At 48.2% G+C, this 15193-nt stretch overlaps 2 protein-coding genes across 4 annotated transcripts in view; one reads left to right on the forward strand and one right to left on the reverse strand.

Moving 5' to 3' along the window:
* LOC119456390 (zinc transporter 2-like) overlaps positions 1–15193 on the reverse strand; it is a 58397-nt gene that overhangs the window by 37842 nt on the left and 5362 nt on the right.
* Positions 1–15193, forward strand: part of LOC119456389 (zinc transporter ZIP10-like) — a 91471-nt gene that overhangs the window by 13031 nt on the left and 63247 nt on the right. Inside the window, exon 2 of one of the 3 annotated variants that reach the window (XM_049669804.1) lies at positions 11820–11929. The exons of the other annotated variants lie outside the window; for them this stretch is intronic. The gene's annotated coding sequence lies outside the window, so the exon portion shown is untranslated. The remainder of the gene's footprint in view (positions 1–11819; positions 11930–15193) is intronic. 3 annotated transcript variants of the gene reach the window in all.

Raw genomic sequence — 15193 nt, forward strand, 5'->3', positions numbered from 1 at the left:
CCTCTCCGACAGGCGGCTATATATTTGCTCACTTAATCTTGTGGCACATTTGACTGGGCATTGCAGAGCTTCTCTGGGATTGCTACGAAAGTCGCTTAAGACAACTTTGTGTTGGCGCTGAACAAGCGGGCCTAGCAGTGACGATCCATATGGCTCGATTATTACTGGATGTTTTTATGCTTGCAGTAAAAGCTCAGTTGCTGTCTTACGCTACCTCTGTAGCGCTGTCGGGAGCGCTCTGAAACGACCTGTCGAATATGTGCCGTTAAAAAGATAGGGCAAGGTAAACCGCTGGCGGCACCGTTGTATTTCTGCAACTCATCAGTTTTCGCCGTTTTCTTCTGCACCGTGACGTCCTACAGCGTTCTCGAGGCGACTGCGAATGCTCGTTGCCTTATCGCGGACAGCCGATACGAAGTGCATGTAGTAGCCCGACTGATACCTCTTATCGCGAGGAAGAAAGGATCGCCTTTGTACGAACCATTGCGTGATCGGCGAATGCATTAGTGTATCCTCCCAAGTACTTATCGAGCCCGTTAACGAACCCCAGGTAGTCCAAATTAATCCGGAGGCCCCCACTACGGTGTGCCTTATCAGATGGTGGTTTTGGCACGTAAAACCCCATGATTCAATTTAAAGTGTACCGTGGATGCGCGTGCGCTCGCTACTTTTATTGCGATAGGCAATTATATGGACACTCCAAGCGGATTTCTGGCGCCGCCGTAAGTACTAGTACACTGTACCGTAAGGTTCCGTAACGACGATTAAATCGTCGCCGCGCGCCGTATGTGTATGTGCGCGAGGGACGCGCGTTTTCACGGGGAGCGAACGCACGGCGGAAAGCAAACGCGACTAAAGGCCGTGCAGGGAAGGGAAGGAACGGGGGAGGGGGGGGGGGGGGGACGTTTAGCTGCGGCACCAAATGCGTATTTATATAAAAACGTTGCCAGGCAATAAGGTGATAAAGACTTCCGACGCTGCTCGACAAGTGTCTCGTTCTGATCTCGTCCAAAACATCTGAGCCGCCCCCAGAGGCACCAGCAACAGTCACCAACGCCGCGCGCGTTCGGTGTGAACGCGGGCAAAACGCCGACGGCGTCGACAACAGTTCTGCGCGTTGCTGGTGCTGCTACATGTCCAAGTTTATACAACTGATAAAACTACTATCCTTACTCTGTATAGCTCTCTACTAGTTTGCTTTCGCAATTGATGCTTCGCCTTTCGGGTGAAACTGCGACATTTTTTTTTTCTTTCTGAGTGATACTGATAGTTATCTGTAGCAGTAAATGACGCTTAATCCTGCAACCCTTGAGGGAGCGCGGCGCATGCCGCGCATTACCACTTTGCGTTTACAAGAAATAACTGCTTGTCAGTGCTTATTCAGGAAAGTATAATGTCGCTCAAGTTATTTTACGCAACCACGGTCGGATGTGTCCAACAAGCTGATATTGATCAGTCAGTTTGTTTTATTGTAGCCTCAGATGTTTTTGTTCCATGAGGCATGAAACGGTTGTCGCGTCTTCACAATAACAGTAATACAATTATTTATTGATCCGAGATCTGATTGCATTGTCGGCGAAACGGGACTTCAAGGACGAAAATTGACACGGATGAACGCCCATGTTGGGCTTCAACCCTCATTCATTGAAGTCTTTTGAAAGCGTCTTGCCCGCAGCGCTGAATGGCCAGCGAGCACTGGAATTGTTGTGACTCTTTACGAGCGCTAGTGTTCTAAGCACGTCTCGCAAGCGTGGAGCGGTTCGTTACGCCGCTGCCCCATATTTTCAGATAGTGGAAAAGAATTGCACGTTCAGGGTCTCCAGCGTAGTATATTTTGTTCGCCGTTGAGACCGACTATAGGGTCACCTGTGGAGTTGAATTGAGAGTGTGTGGGACACCTGTTGTGTCTGGCACGGAGCAGTGAACCGCCGCGATGAACCGATGTGGCTTCAGCGGTCTCCTCTTCGCCAGCTCCTAGCTCACTTCCCGACCCCCGATTCTCTCTCCCTCAATGCCCACGCAAAAGACGTTGAACAAGATCCCATACTAACGAAAGCAGACGTCCTTTGCTTTACCGAAACGTGGAACGCGAGACCGCACATCAATGGATTCTTCCCCGTCGTCTGCACAGAAGAAGCAGAGCGTTCGGCGGGTGGTGTTGGGATGTCATTGCCAAATTGCCAGAGACCGCGGTGGATCTCGACCTACCAATAACGAGCCAATCTCGCAACGGCGAACACGCTGCAATAAAACTATCCGACGGAACAAGTCGTCCTGACGGTGTACTTGGCCGCGAATCTCTCCCGAGGCAACATCGATCTAGCCATGCGCGAATACGAAACAAAGTACAAGAACAACACTTCAACGTAGACATCACGGACAGCGACTCCCTTGTGCAGTATGTGACGTCTCGATACGCTGTACGATGCATTTCGTGTGACTGGAAATAACCAAGAACCACCAGGGGAACGTGCATAGACCTTGTCTTTTCCAACTTCAGGCTAGATCTGATCGAAGAACCATTGGCTCTACATTTCACGGACCACGAAGCAGTGATAATGAAGGGAAAACGGAATCCAAAACCCAACACGACATACGAGTTCTGACAAATAAAACATATATATACGCGTTGTCACTCATTTACATGCGCGAGTGGGCAATGTCACGGGTGATTTACGGTAAGAACGATCCCCAGTGCTTCGCCCACTCGTCGTGATTCACTTCGAGCAGATGCGTGGATTTTTAGCTACCTGCTTTTACTTCTTTTTTGAAACGAAGCAATACCCTTCTTAATTTTGGGTGCAGAATAATTGTTGCCGCTGTGCAGGCAGTTAAAATACACATTTTCGTACTTATTTCTGCATCTTCCTCTATTCTACCCATATAGAGCAGGATGACCCAAGTACATATCACGATTTCTGCGATCATAGTTTTGTTCTTGCCTGAATCGTCTGTCTTTCTATGCATAAAGTTCCCTATCTGCGACTGCGCAACATGTTCATTTGTCTTGTTTGACGCATTATATACAGTGACGTTTGCTTAGATACGTAGATTTATTGGAGACATACGTATATTTAAATATCTTGTTGCGAGATCTTGTGTATACAAGCAGTGAACTTTGTTTCCAGCGACACTTTTTTTTTTGCCCTTTATCAAGTTGCATCTTCGCATTTGTATATTCCATTATATCTTCGCATTTCTAATGTATATTTTGCAGAACTCCAGCTTTTTATATGTACGCACTGCTGCGACTATAATTTCGATGCAATTACTCGCAATACACGACCGGTAACAGCTGCTCCTGCGCAATCCATTGCAACGAAGGACAGCATCATTGAGGTTCTTCCCTGGCCGTTGCGTAGGTATGTACAAAAATGTTAACAAGGTTCTTGAATTACATATATTCATCAAAATAGTTCATGTTAATTTCATGGCCTTTACGTTTTTCATATCAGCTGCATGCACTGCTTTGCTGGTTTCGAACTGATATAGGTCTAAAATTCGCGTGATATTTTCTTTACTTATGAAATAGACATGAAACCGGGAAGCATTGATATCAGTTATTTCTGCCACAATTTTTCGCACATAGGAAATATATTCTTTAATGAAAAAATACATATTTACTTGTCTTAACAGTGCGTATAGCGTTCAATAATTCGTGTGCAGCATCTAATATGCAATGCAGTTATTATTCATATATTTGATCCCTCGACAAATTCTGTGAGGAGGCCGCGCTGCAAGGTGACCCCCCCCCCCCCCCCCCCCCCCCGAACAAAATTTCTGGCTACGCCACTGTTCATAGCAGCAAATGGTTGGTGCCCCTCCACCGTTTCACGTCGAGCCGAGGCACCTTCGAGTCACTGTGCTGGCTGGGTTCTTCACCTCGTCTTGCGTACAGGACGGGGCACCTCGGAGAAATGTGGGGAAGCTCAAATCACCGCTCGAATGTGTGTGGCACAACATCATGAACGTATTAAATATTTTTTTAAATTCAGCGCCAGGCGACATGTTGTACACGCGATATGTCTGGTGCTATACGTTAACACGTAGTGCTGGCTCTTGTAAATTTCGCTCGTTTGATGCAACCTTTTATGCCTAGCTGACTAGCTGTATTCAGGCCGTATTATCATTTAGGTCAGAGTGCCGGTTGCCTATGAGAAATGTGAAAATGCGCACTTTTAGACGTTGATGGGTTTAGACCGCATGCTCCTGAGCGGGCGTGACGGCAAATGCACTGGAGTGACGCGCTCAAAAAAAAAAAAAAAAAAAAAAAAGGTACGTCAACAAATGCCCTTTGCTGCAGTGCAGCATGGGGATTTTGTCAGGCGAAAGTGATCGTTCGGCAACACTACCTCCGATCTATCACTGCAGAGGGCCGATTTCTTAAACACATCGCGCAGGCTGTCAGCCGTTCCCAGGTGGCTTTTTGTCAGCTCCGTTTGCTGTCATCACCTAACGTCGTGAATCGTCAAGTACACGGGCAGCCGTGTGGCTGTAAATGTTAGAAGACCGATATCGCGTCTTCACTGCTATATAGTGTATGGAGTATGAGCGCATGCACTCGAAGAAAATCTTCCCGTCTCTGAATGCGGCATAGATGCAGCCATTGAACACTGGCCTATATTTCGGACGGCTCAAAAGCGGCGTAGTTTCTGTGGCCTAAACGGTTCAATAAATCTCATTTACTCCACTATCTCGCCAAGTCGAGCTGCAGCCGCCTGTTGAGGGTCGTTTGATACATTTGCAGAGCATCGCGTTGTGTAGCGTGCAGCCCGCTTTATTCGAGCGGGCAGCTGCTCTTCGCTCATGGCCGTCGCACGCACTCGATCGCTCGCTACTGTGGCTGCGGTCTAGCCCGTCTTGGAAAGTCCTCCTCCGTGGTCTTCCTGGAAGGACCGCTTCTATTGTCCTGCCTTTGTCACTGCCAACGCCTTCGTGCTTGTTCTGTAGTTCGCCCGTGCACATTTTTGGCAGAAATAAAGTTCTATACATGCCCCCCCCCCCCCCTCCCCCTCCCTCCATACACGCTGTGGCTCCATGCAGCGTCGCCCCGCCTCCGCCATCTGTAGCAAAAATGCATGCAGCGCCGTCCGCCCTTGGGGGTTCTCCGTTAACTTCTTGCTCGCCTTTCCATCTCACAATTGTGTTCTTTGTCCCCCGTCACCGCTGCATTTTTTATTTGTTCGTCTGTTGACCTCGTGAAGGCTCCCGTACAGCATTAGTTTTGCGATGCTGGCCTGATATGATGTTCCTTACTGCGCTTTATACTCGGCGCTGGCGGGTGGCATTCTGTGCGGCGAGTCGCACGTATGCAGGTTGCTGCTCGTTATGTTATCAGCCTCTGCAGGTGTGATATGGCGTGATCGATGGGCAGAATACCGTTACACTTATTGCCATTAGTGCAAAAGCGTCTTGCGGCAGGGCAGAATAGAATATAATGTGTTACTACAGATGACCTCTTGCTGTTATTTACCAGTCGTAGATATTAACGCGATAGCGTTTAGGGCCCCGTGTCGCAGAAAATCCGGCGTCGGCAACCCGCGTGTGATCGCGGGTGGCGGAGAAAATCATCCAACCACATCGACCGTGCAAGGTTTTCGTGAACAAAAATTGAATTTCTCACAGTGAAATCCGTCAGAAAACTTGTAAAGTACGGCGTCGCATTCGCGCCGTCGGATTCGCGCCGTCGGATTGTTTACAAATTGGCGTCGGATTGTAGTTTGAATGTACGATAAAACCTAATTCTGCTATGAGGAAACTGAAACGTTTCTACCAGACCTGCGTGCGTCGGGGCAATAGCAAACAATTATTAAAATAATAAAAAAAAAGGTGCTAGGGCCTTCACATTTTAATATGACCGCTTATATTGCCCCTGGAAAAACGTCTTTCCAGCAATGCATTTCAGTTTAAAAGTGAAGCCGACTTTAAGGGGATCGGTGTGAGCTTGGTCTTTGTAAGCTGGCTTTTCCACGTTCAGGGTTGCAGTGAATGAAGCCTACTTGCCGTATGCGAACAATGCGATGCGAACGGGTCCCGATAACGCTATCGCGTTCTACTTTTAAAGGCGAAGCATAAGCGTCCTCCAAGTTTTGGTTTGCTAAAGATCTCTCATTCGAGTATAAATTATACTGTAGACATTGAACATAATCTGTCCGCCTTGGAATTCGATACGATCCTATAACTTTCGTAGTCTCTGTGATGCGTATTTCAGTCCTTGAGCAGTTGTACTTTGTAGGCCGGGCTGGTATGCCATTTCCAGTTCCCTGATTAGTACACAATTGATTAGTACACAATAAAGAAACAAAGAAAACAAACAACACTAGACGCAGAAGACGTATTTATAGTCACATGGGATTCTTTCAACAGATTGCACCTGTCAGCTGCGCAGACTAATGCCGACAGAAAGGCTGTGATTTCGTGCGCGCAACAGCTTGCTTGACGGGCGGTGTCGGGCGCACAGTGAGTCGGGGGCCGGCTGATCCACTTTTACTTGGAATTGCGTATAAATAACCTACGTGAAAGCTGCCGCAGCTCAAGGCCCTCTGATGTGCGCGTTTTATATACGACTATGAACACTTCATGGGTCGGCCTCGCCCTTCTTTCATGGCGTTTAGTTATTGGCTTGGAAGGTACCGCGGAAAACTCGCGGGCGGTGGATTGGGTGGCTGTGAACTTTAGTGATAAGTTCGTTCATGCTGGTGAAGTATTCCTTCGAGGCTGTGATACCCATTTATACTGAGAAGTGCTGGTTCTATTTAGCTGAGAAAGTAGCCGAAACGCAGCAACTTTCGCGCTCGTGCACATGACAATCCGTAAAGAAGGAAAATGTTTGTCCCGTCACTGCTTCCGAAATGAGGGGCCAGTGTCCGTGCAATTCTCAGGTGTTCTGGCCGAAGAGCAGCCCGCCCTTGGGCGGTCGCAAGAGCGCTGCGTGAGGCGGCGTCGCTGTTGGCGCCTGTCTGAGCTGAGGCGGTGAGGCGCAGACGTCCTTGACGTTGCGTAGCCGTGCTCTGCCATCGGGCACGCTCTCAAAATAGTGCCGCCGGTTACACGCGAGCTTGTATATGCAGCTCGGGCGGTGGTGGGCAGCATTTTTATATAGTACGCCCCGCAGTCGCTGCGGTATACACGCCCGACGACTAAAAATCTCCTCCGCGCCCCCTCGTGTTTGCCGCATTCTTTGCGTCAACGACGTGTGCATGCGCGAACTCCGCCCCGTTTATTTCTCGCAGCGCCGCGACAGTCTTGCAGGCCCGAGGCATTGCGCGATGCTATGTACAGAGTAGGTTCCACGGATGTTTGTAACTTTGTAACCTTATAGCTGTCGTCCGTGTAGCCTGGAGTCTTTTCTGGTCTCAGTCGGCGCTTGCGAAAGGTGGCATGCTCTCTTCCTTGGTAACATTACGGCCACCGTTACAGGCTGAGCCGTTTAAGTTTACGACTGTGTGCTCTGCATGCATCGGCTAATATCTATAGTGCTTCACCACACACGTGATGGCGGAGAACAAAATGGAAATGAAGCGGGAGCGCACGAGCTGGTGGCCGCTACCTTAGCCGCCATCTCGTCCTTATACTATATATACATCCTCGCTGTTTGCTATATATCCTCGGCTCAGTGGCGCCGTGACCGGTAGGTCGGCCGTCTCGTGTAGGGCATCCTAATATAGTGTGAGAAAAGCCTACTTCTATAGTATTTCGCATATCGCCTCTATTGCTCGCCCAAAACTCCTCCACGACTATTTTACCGTTATGGCTTTTTTTTTTTTTTTTTTCTAGCGCGAGTGGTATATAGTGCTCACTCGCGAGCCATATACACTGCGCGCGAAATCTTTCGCGCTAACTGCAAATGGTTGCTTTTCTCATTTCTCCCCTTTTCCCGTCGGTATACGATGTTCAGCCGCCGCTCCCGTTTCCTTTATTTCTTTACGCAGCCAGTAAAAAAGTAAAATTGAAAATCGTGCCCTGCAGCCATGCTGCTGCTTCTATAGTAACGATGTCTATCATGTGGGCCACTCTGTTGTTCATGCAGAGGAGGAATTGTATAATTTGTCCTCCCTCCGTGGGCGCACATGTGGTCCTCGTGCGCCCTTATTGCGTGTGCGGCCATTTTCCTTGCGGTCGTTTCTTACTTAACAGGACTTGTCGGTCTCCCTTTTTCCTCTTCACCTGTAACCCTACACGTCCTGCCCGCACCGGCAACTTTTATAACCACTCTTCCGCGACGGCTTCAACAACACATATATATGTCAAAAGAACTTCTTCTTGGGCAAGTTGGTGCTGAGATTTGCTAGGACAGAAGAGAGCGGCGCTTCACTGTCTCCTCTCTTCTGTCCCCTTTTCACGAAATGTATTTTGCGCCACATTCAAGTATACCTAACATATATATGTATTCAGTTGCTCGAAGGGCCCGATAGGGGTATTATTGATAGGCGGTATAGTCGTTGAGATGTAATGTGCACTAATACAATATTGTGTAACAGCACCAGAATTTGAGTACCTCGCAGGGTGATTAAATTTAATGCAAGTAAGATGATTAAAGGTTAACAAGAACAGATTACGAGACAATAATTTTGATTAAAAACAATATGCTTATTTATTTAAAAGTGGCACACATCTGCAGAATCACTTCTCTCGTTTTGGCGAAGCGTTTAGCGGATACTAAAGAAATCATTAGTTCCCGTTAGCGGACTACAACTTGCTCTGGCATACATCTGGTCAGAATACCAGACCTATGTTCATGTTTACACAGACGGGTCCGCGTCACCAAATGCATCGACAGCAGCTGTGGTGATACCAGCCCAGCAGATGACTCGACGTTTCATTATAGATCATCAACCGCTGCAGAGCTTGTGGCTATTCGGGAAGCGATTCGCCACATCTGCGGGGAAAGACCTCAAGAATGGTGCATTTTCACGGACTCAAAACCCGCGCTGCAAATTTTGGGATGCTACCTGCGCCACACCGCGTATCAAGTTCTGGCACTGCAGATCACCGAGCTACTTTCATGCGCTCAAGAAAAACACCACAATAGCCTGCGAACTGTAGTGCCGTTCTCTAGACCGGACATCGCATGCCTCCTGTCGAAATTAATGAGGAGTGCGACGTAAACATACTGGGCCCAGCCAGACGCTCGTCACGTCCGCCTTAAAAGGCTAGATCCCGATATGCAATTTCCTGTTCTGCGTGGAATTCCACGCCCTCATACATGCCTGATACACAGACTGCGATTAGGCGTCGCTTTCACGCGCAAATACTTGCACATCATTGGACGGACAGACTCCCCGGACTGTTCAGTGTGTGGTGTTATAGAGACTATAGACCATGTGCTCGTGGTGTGCCCTGAGTATGCGCGCGCAAGACTGACATTGGCAGCTACCTTGAGGCATTTATACAATGGACCACTGTCGGAAGACCTCTTGCTGGGCGCATGGCCACAGAGTTGGCAGACGATAGAGACAATGCGTGCTATTTCACGTTTATTAGGCGACACGGGCCTGGACTCACGATTGTGATAATATTTATGCAATGTGTCCTTTCACCTCGTTCCTCCCATTGTCATCTCCCATTGTGACCCTCTTTCTTCCCCTCTTTTTCCCTTACGTAGAGTAGCAGGCCAGATGTTCCATTTTCCGGCCGACCTCTCTACATTTTCAAATCATTAAACTACTCCTTCTACTTCTCGAGTTACGAAAGCTTGTCGTGGTTTATCCCCCCTTTACTGTTTGTGACCTGTCCCGCCATCCTTCCGAAAATTCTCGGGTGTGCCCCTATTGAATGATGCTGCAAATTGCTGCACGCCACGGTCTCATCCCTGTTTTGGCCCCGTGTTTTCCACAATATACCGCCTATAATCCGTGGGGACGCGACCACACTGGACGCTGCCACTGGACGCTACTGGACGCCACCATGTTTGTCGAAGGTGGCGCATGACAGCATTGGTGTCTGCGGCGTTGATTAACACTTATCAGCAATTCAAAAAATGGAGTGCTGATATGTATTAACTGGAACATCAACGCATTTCGCCATAGATATTGAAGACTTGAGAGTGCTGTGCTTAGCGCCAGTTCCGAGACTTAACTCAATAGATATGACTTCATTACTGCTCGGCTTCATTTCCGCAGTTGTGACATGTGCCGTAAAGTCAACAATTAGTCAGTTAGTGAAATTGCTTAGTGAAGCAAGTAAGTGAAAACATCCAATTGAGAAAAAAAACTTAGAGGACGCTTAAACTAAAGTCCCTAGATTTTCTGCAAAAAATATCTAGGGACTTTAGCTTAAGCTTCGCCTTTAGTAGTAGAACGCGATACCGTTATCGGGACCCGTTCGCATCGCATCGTTCGCATACGGCAAGTAGGCTTCATTCACTGCAACACTGAACGTGGGAAAGCCAGCTTACACAGACCAAGCTTACACCGATCCCCTTAAAGTCGGTTTCACTTTTAAACTGAAATGCATTGCTGGAAAGACGTTTTTACAGGGGCAATATAAGTGGTCTTATATTAAAATGTGAAGGCCCTAGCACCTTTATTTTATAGTTTGCTATTGTCCCGACACGCGCAGGTCTGGTAGAAATATTTGAGTTTCCTCGTAGCAGAATTGGGTTTTGTCGTACATTCAAATTACAATCCGACGGTGAATCCGACGCCGAATGGTAAAGTCGCACTTTAGCATTTTTCTGACGGATTTCACTGTGAGAAATTCAATTTTTGTTCACCAAAACCTTCCATCCACGTGGAGGGCCTGCGCGGTCGATGTGGTTGGATGATTTTTTTTCCGCCACCCGCGATCACACGCCGGTTGCCGACGCCGGATTTTCAGCGACATGGGGCCCTAAACGCTATCGCGTTAAAATAGTGTGACACACTCATGGCTGCTTGCCTCGATCCTCGCGCTGATGCGGAGCGCGGCGGCGTGATTGTTTTTGAGTGCCGCAAGCGTTATCTGCGAGGCCGCGCCTCCCTCGTTGACACACCCTTGAGGCGCACAGCCTTACGTACACACCTGCGCCATTGCACGCAAGGGCACTTGTCCTGGCGCTGGCCACTCGGCGTTGAGCGCGTTCGATACGCCTCCATAGTCGATGAAGCCACAAACTCATTGGGTCTTAAGCCGATTGTTTGTGTGTGTTATTATTGCTCTAGCTTGCATATCGTTCGTTGCGTCATCTTTTAAGCACAAATGAAGAAAAGTTCTTGGTGTGTGTGTGTGTGTGTGTGTGTGTGTGTGTGTGTGTGTGTGTGTGTGTGTGTGTGTGTGTGTGTGTGTGTGTGTGTGTGTGTCCAGCTGTTTTGAACTGTGCAATGGTTATTTTGTTTTTTTTTTAAAGCTTTCTCTTAGCCTTAGTTTCGCTTTACAGACTGTGGTCGTTATTCGTTTTGTCGAACATTTCAACTTTCGTTTGCAGGTTTAATGCGCGCACACCTTAGACGAGAGGAAGTATATAAGAAGCCAGGAACACCGTAGTCATCATGCAGCGCATGTGAAAAACGAAATCGCAGCGTTCTTCGTAACTGTTGTTCATTGCCTGCGCAACAGCACAAACGTCACTAATACACGCCTTCTCGTTCTTTCTGATATAAACGTGCTTCCATTAACTCGCGCGCCAGCGTGTCTCCTCTCTTACGCTGTGTCTTGCGTCTACGTAATTGTCCCGTCGAAGATGTGCTTGTTAAACCTGCCAGTATGAACCAACTACTCTATAGCAACACTATCGATATCCGCATTCGTACCTGTTCTTTCGTGTACACGTAGGCGCCTCGCAAGGTCGCACTACAGTGTCTTATCGAATCGTTGTTTCGGCCTATCGTTTTTCCTTTCAGTTGATGTGCACGGGTGACGAGAAAAAAAGCAAAAAAAAAAATGGGGGTGAAAGGAAGTCCGGGACATCGCTTATCGGACGCTGATCCACCTCTGCAATAGAATCCACCCGGTCACTTTCGCAAGCGCAATTTCCGCGAAGGACCGTCCTAATCTAATCGACTTTGGTCTGGCGCAATCCGCAAGGATGCCGTGCGAATTTGTATCTTCGGGCACGGCGCCCAGCACGCTATAGTTGTCCGCTTTGTTAGGCACCGTGCACGGCCAATTCTCCATATTCCCTTGCGCGGCTGATGGCAGCTGTCTAGATCGTGGCCCAAGTAGAGGAATGACGTGCATGTTCAGCGCAAAGGGAATCCTCTCAAGGCTACAAGGGACAAGAGGAACTTCTGCGGCGACGAAGCGGGCCTCGTCCTTCCGCCTGCGGTGCGTGATGGAACGTACGTGCAACCTCCGTTCCCACTGAGGCTCGCTTAGAAATGAGGACAGGCCTTTTTCTTTTTTTCTTTTTTTTTTCCCCTTTGAGAGCTTTCGGCGTAAGGCGGTGAGTGAGGCGCGCTTATCTTTGGCCCTCCGTGCCGAGACTGCCGCCGCCCCCGGTTCTCCTCTGCGAGCTACCTCACCGGAGATGCACGTAACGCCTGGCTGCCTCATCGGCAATGAGGTCACGCTCGCCACCACCTCCACGTGTGCGGAAGAGGCGGTATGCTGGCGTTTGCCAGGCAGGGCGCCAGCAGGCTCTGGCGCTTTATCCCGTTCGTCCTCTTGGCGATGTCCTTCGCCCTTATTTTCTTTCCCATCGGTCGCTCATTGTCGGCTTTCGGATTTCGTGTAGCCCTCGCCGGCGCTCCTATCTGTTCAGGTGTTTGTCGTAGAGACCCGCGAGCGATCCTGTACTGCCGCTGCGCGCAGCAGAAACTCGCTCGGCGCCACTCGAAGCTATCGTGCTGTCCTAATGCTCGACGTGAAGGACTCGCCCCTCTCTGACGTTCGTGGCTCGGGCATAGTGTCTGTCGTGGCAGCAGCACGCACAAACACGGCACGAAAGCCCGTAGTCACGTGATTGCAGCGTATTCGGTGTACGATTACTTGTGTGACGAACTGACTACTTTATAATAATTATTACATTATTATTAAACAGGCCATAAAGGGTAATTTTAAGAGCCGCCGTTGACCAAGAAAACAAACACACGAAGGTTTCATCGTTCCCTCCATGTGCAGAATGACAGAACACTGCGCATCACATGGGAGCGCTATTGTCCCGGTGTTGTTCACGCCTTGACGTGGCTGAACTGCAGCTTGTCTGCGGCGTCATTGTACGCAGCGCGATTCGGTCTGCGCGTGAATCCATATTTAGGGTCAGTCATACCGGACGTACATACCGTATACCATATAAATTACTAGAGGGTACTCCGGCGTAGCGATCGTGCAGCTGCATGCGAATGATATAGGCAGTTTAATCTTCGTGCCTCTGGTTTCAGAGGTTTTTGTGTCGTTATTCATTACGCCTTCCTAAAGTTCCATAGTCTCTCGCTATATTATCTATAGAGGGAAATATGGTGCTGCAGCGCTGTGGTATGCATGGGAATGCTGCTATATGGTGACTTCGGATTGACATCGCCCTCGGAGAGCCAGAAAACCTTGAAGACGCGCCTGGCTATAGCACCGTTCCGTCTGTCACATTATCCATTTCCTACTCAAACAGCACGTAAATAGCTGTTTTAGCTTTATTGTTACACGAAAAACATGTTTTGTTTAATTACGAGGACTTGTGATCGGATTTACAATTACATGAAACGTAAAAAGTATCAGCGGGCCGCTATAGCTGGAGGACAGACATGATCCGCGTTCGCTCTGGAACAGTTTGTCTTCTGTTCTTGCTTTTCTTCGCTTGATTATGCATTGTAGGTGAGTAAACTTCATTGAAAGATGTAATATGGGTTAATTAAACTTTTCATGAAGATTGTATTTTAAGAACGCATTATCTGTGTAGCTACATCCACGTTTTAGACGAGACCTCATAGAACACGAGCCACACAAGCCTCGCACACCCACATACCGTCATTCCCATGACGGCACAGCGCTCGTTAGAAAAGTCCCATAAAAGGTGGCGCCAGATTTCTCACTAGGTAATAGAGTTAGAAACTCTAATTTCTGAGAAATCGTACACTTCTAAACGAGTGAAGACAGCAGGTTCTTGCATACACGCATAATCATTTCGAATTGTTGAGTTCATGACGCATTACCTTGATGAAAAATATCAATTCGCAAAATCCCAAAGCCGTTTGAAGCCAGAAAGACGAAGTTAAGGAAAATCAATGTGCGATACTAGAGTGTAACTATACCCATATCATTCTCAAGCTGTCAGAATCGCTACAATTTCAGCTTCCGTAGACACTATCGCCACATTTCCCACTAGTAACCTTTGTAGCAAATTATATGCCGGATGTGTTCTATGACTTCGGCCACGTGGACTACGCCTGCTATTACGATGAACAAAAGCTGCGTGACGTGTAGGCGTCATTGCGAGAGCGTCGCCGAGTGCGATGTACCGACATGTCATTCGCACATGAACGACGTCGACTTCGCTTAAACTTCTTGAATTATTGCAACGGCTGAAATCGGGTGCTCGGTGTGTCTAGTATTTTCGTCGGAAAAGTCGCTGAAACGATATGTGTCGGTTATTTAGCGGAGGAATAAAATAATGGTAAAAATGGCTTAGCTGGCAGTCATGTACGTGACCTTCTTGAAATAAGGTCCCTGTGTAGCCTTCCTTTAGTTTGAGATAGTGGCCACCTGTCCATATTACACTTGCCACATGAGGTGGATTCGTTTCTTCTCCGTCAAGCGCTGACATTTCAGGATTAATCTTCGGCCTGCGCGTGAATCGAAGTTAGTGTATACCAGGTGATCCGGAAGATACCGTATAGTTCAAACTTATTCTTTCAAAACACCGCGGCAAGAAGTCTGCTCCCAACTTGTATACCGGACATTTTTCTTGCCGGTTTATACCGTTTTTTTTCTTTTCTAGAATTAAAGCTGGAGGGGGGGTCGACCTGTATTCCAGTTTTTACGTTAGTTTTCCTAATAGCTATAAAATTCAGCTTTGGCTGAATTTGCTGTAAATGAATAGCATGTACCACTGAAGCAATCTTGGCAAAGCCGCAGGGCTGGCAATTGTATAGTTTTGTTACTGGCCATTAATTAAGCAGACGACTCGTGCACCTGGTGGTTGTCGCTGTGACCAAAATCCCACCTCCGAGATTTTTCAACGCGCCGCGGGCGTTGCCTTATCTCGGAGGTCATGCCGAGGAGCCGCGTGTTCTAGCTCATGCGTCACTTCCGGCGAGCGGCAATGACTGCGTCTTCTTTTTTT

This window comes from Dermacentor silvarum, chromosome 6 (genome assembly GCF_013339745.2).
Source record: "Dermacentor silvarum isolate Dsil-2018 chromosome 6, BIME_Dsil_1.4, whole genome shotgun sequence".
NCBI classification, from domain to species: domain Eukaryota; kingdom Metazoa; phylum Arthropoda; class Arachnida; order Ixodida; family Ixodidae; genus Dermacentor; species Dermacentor silvarum.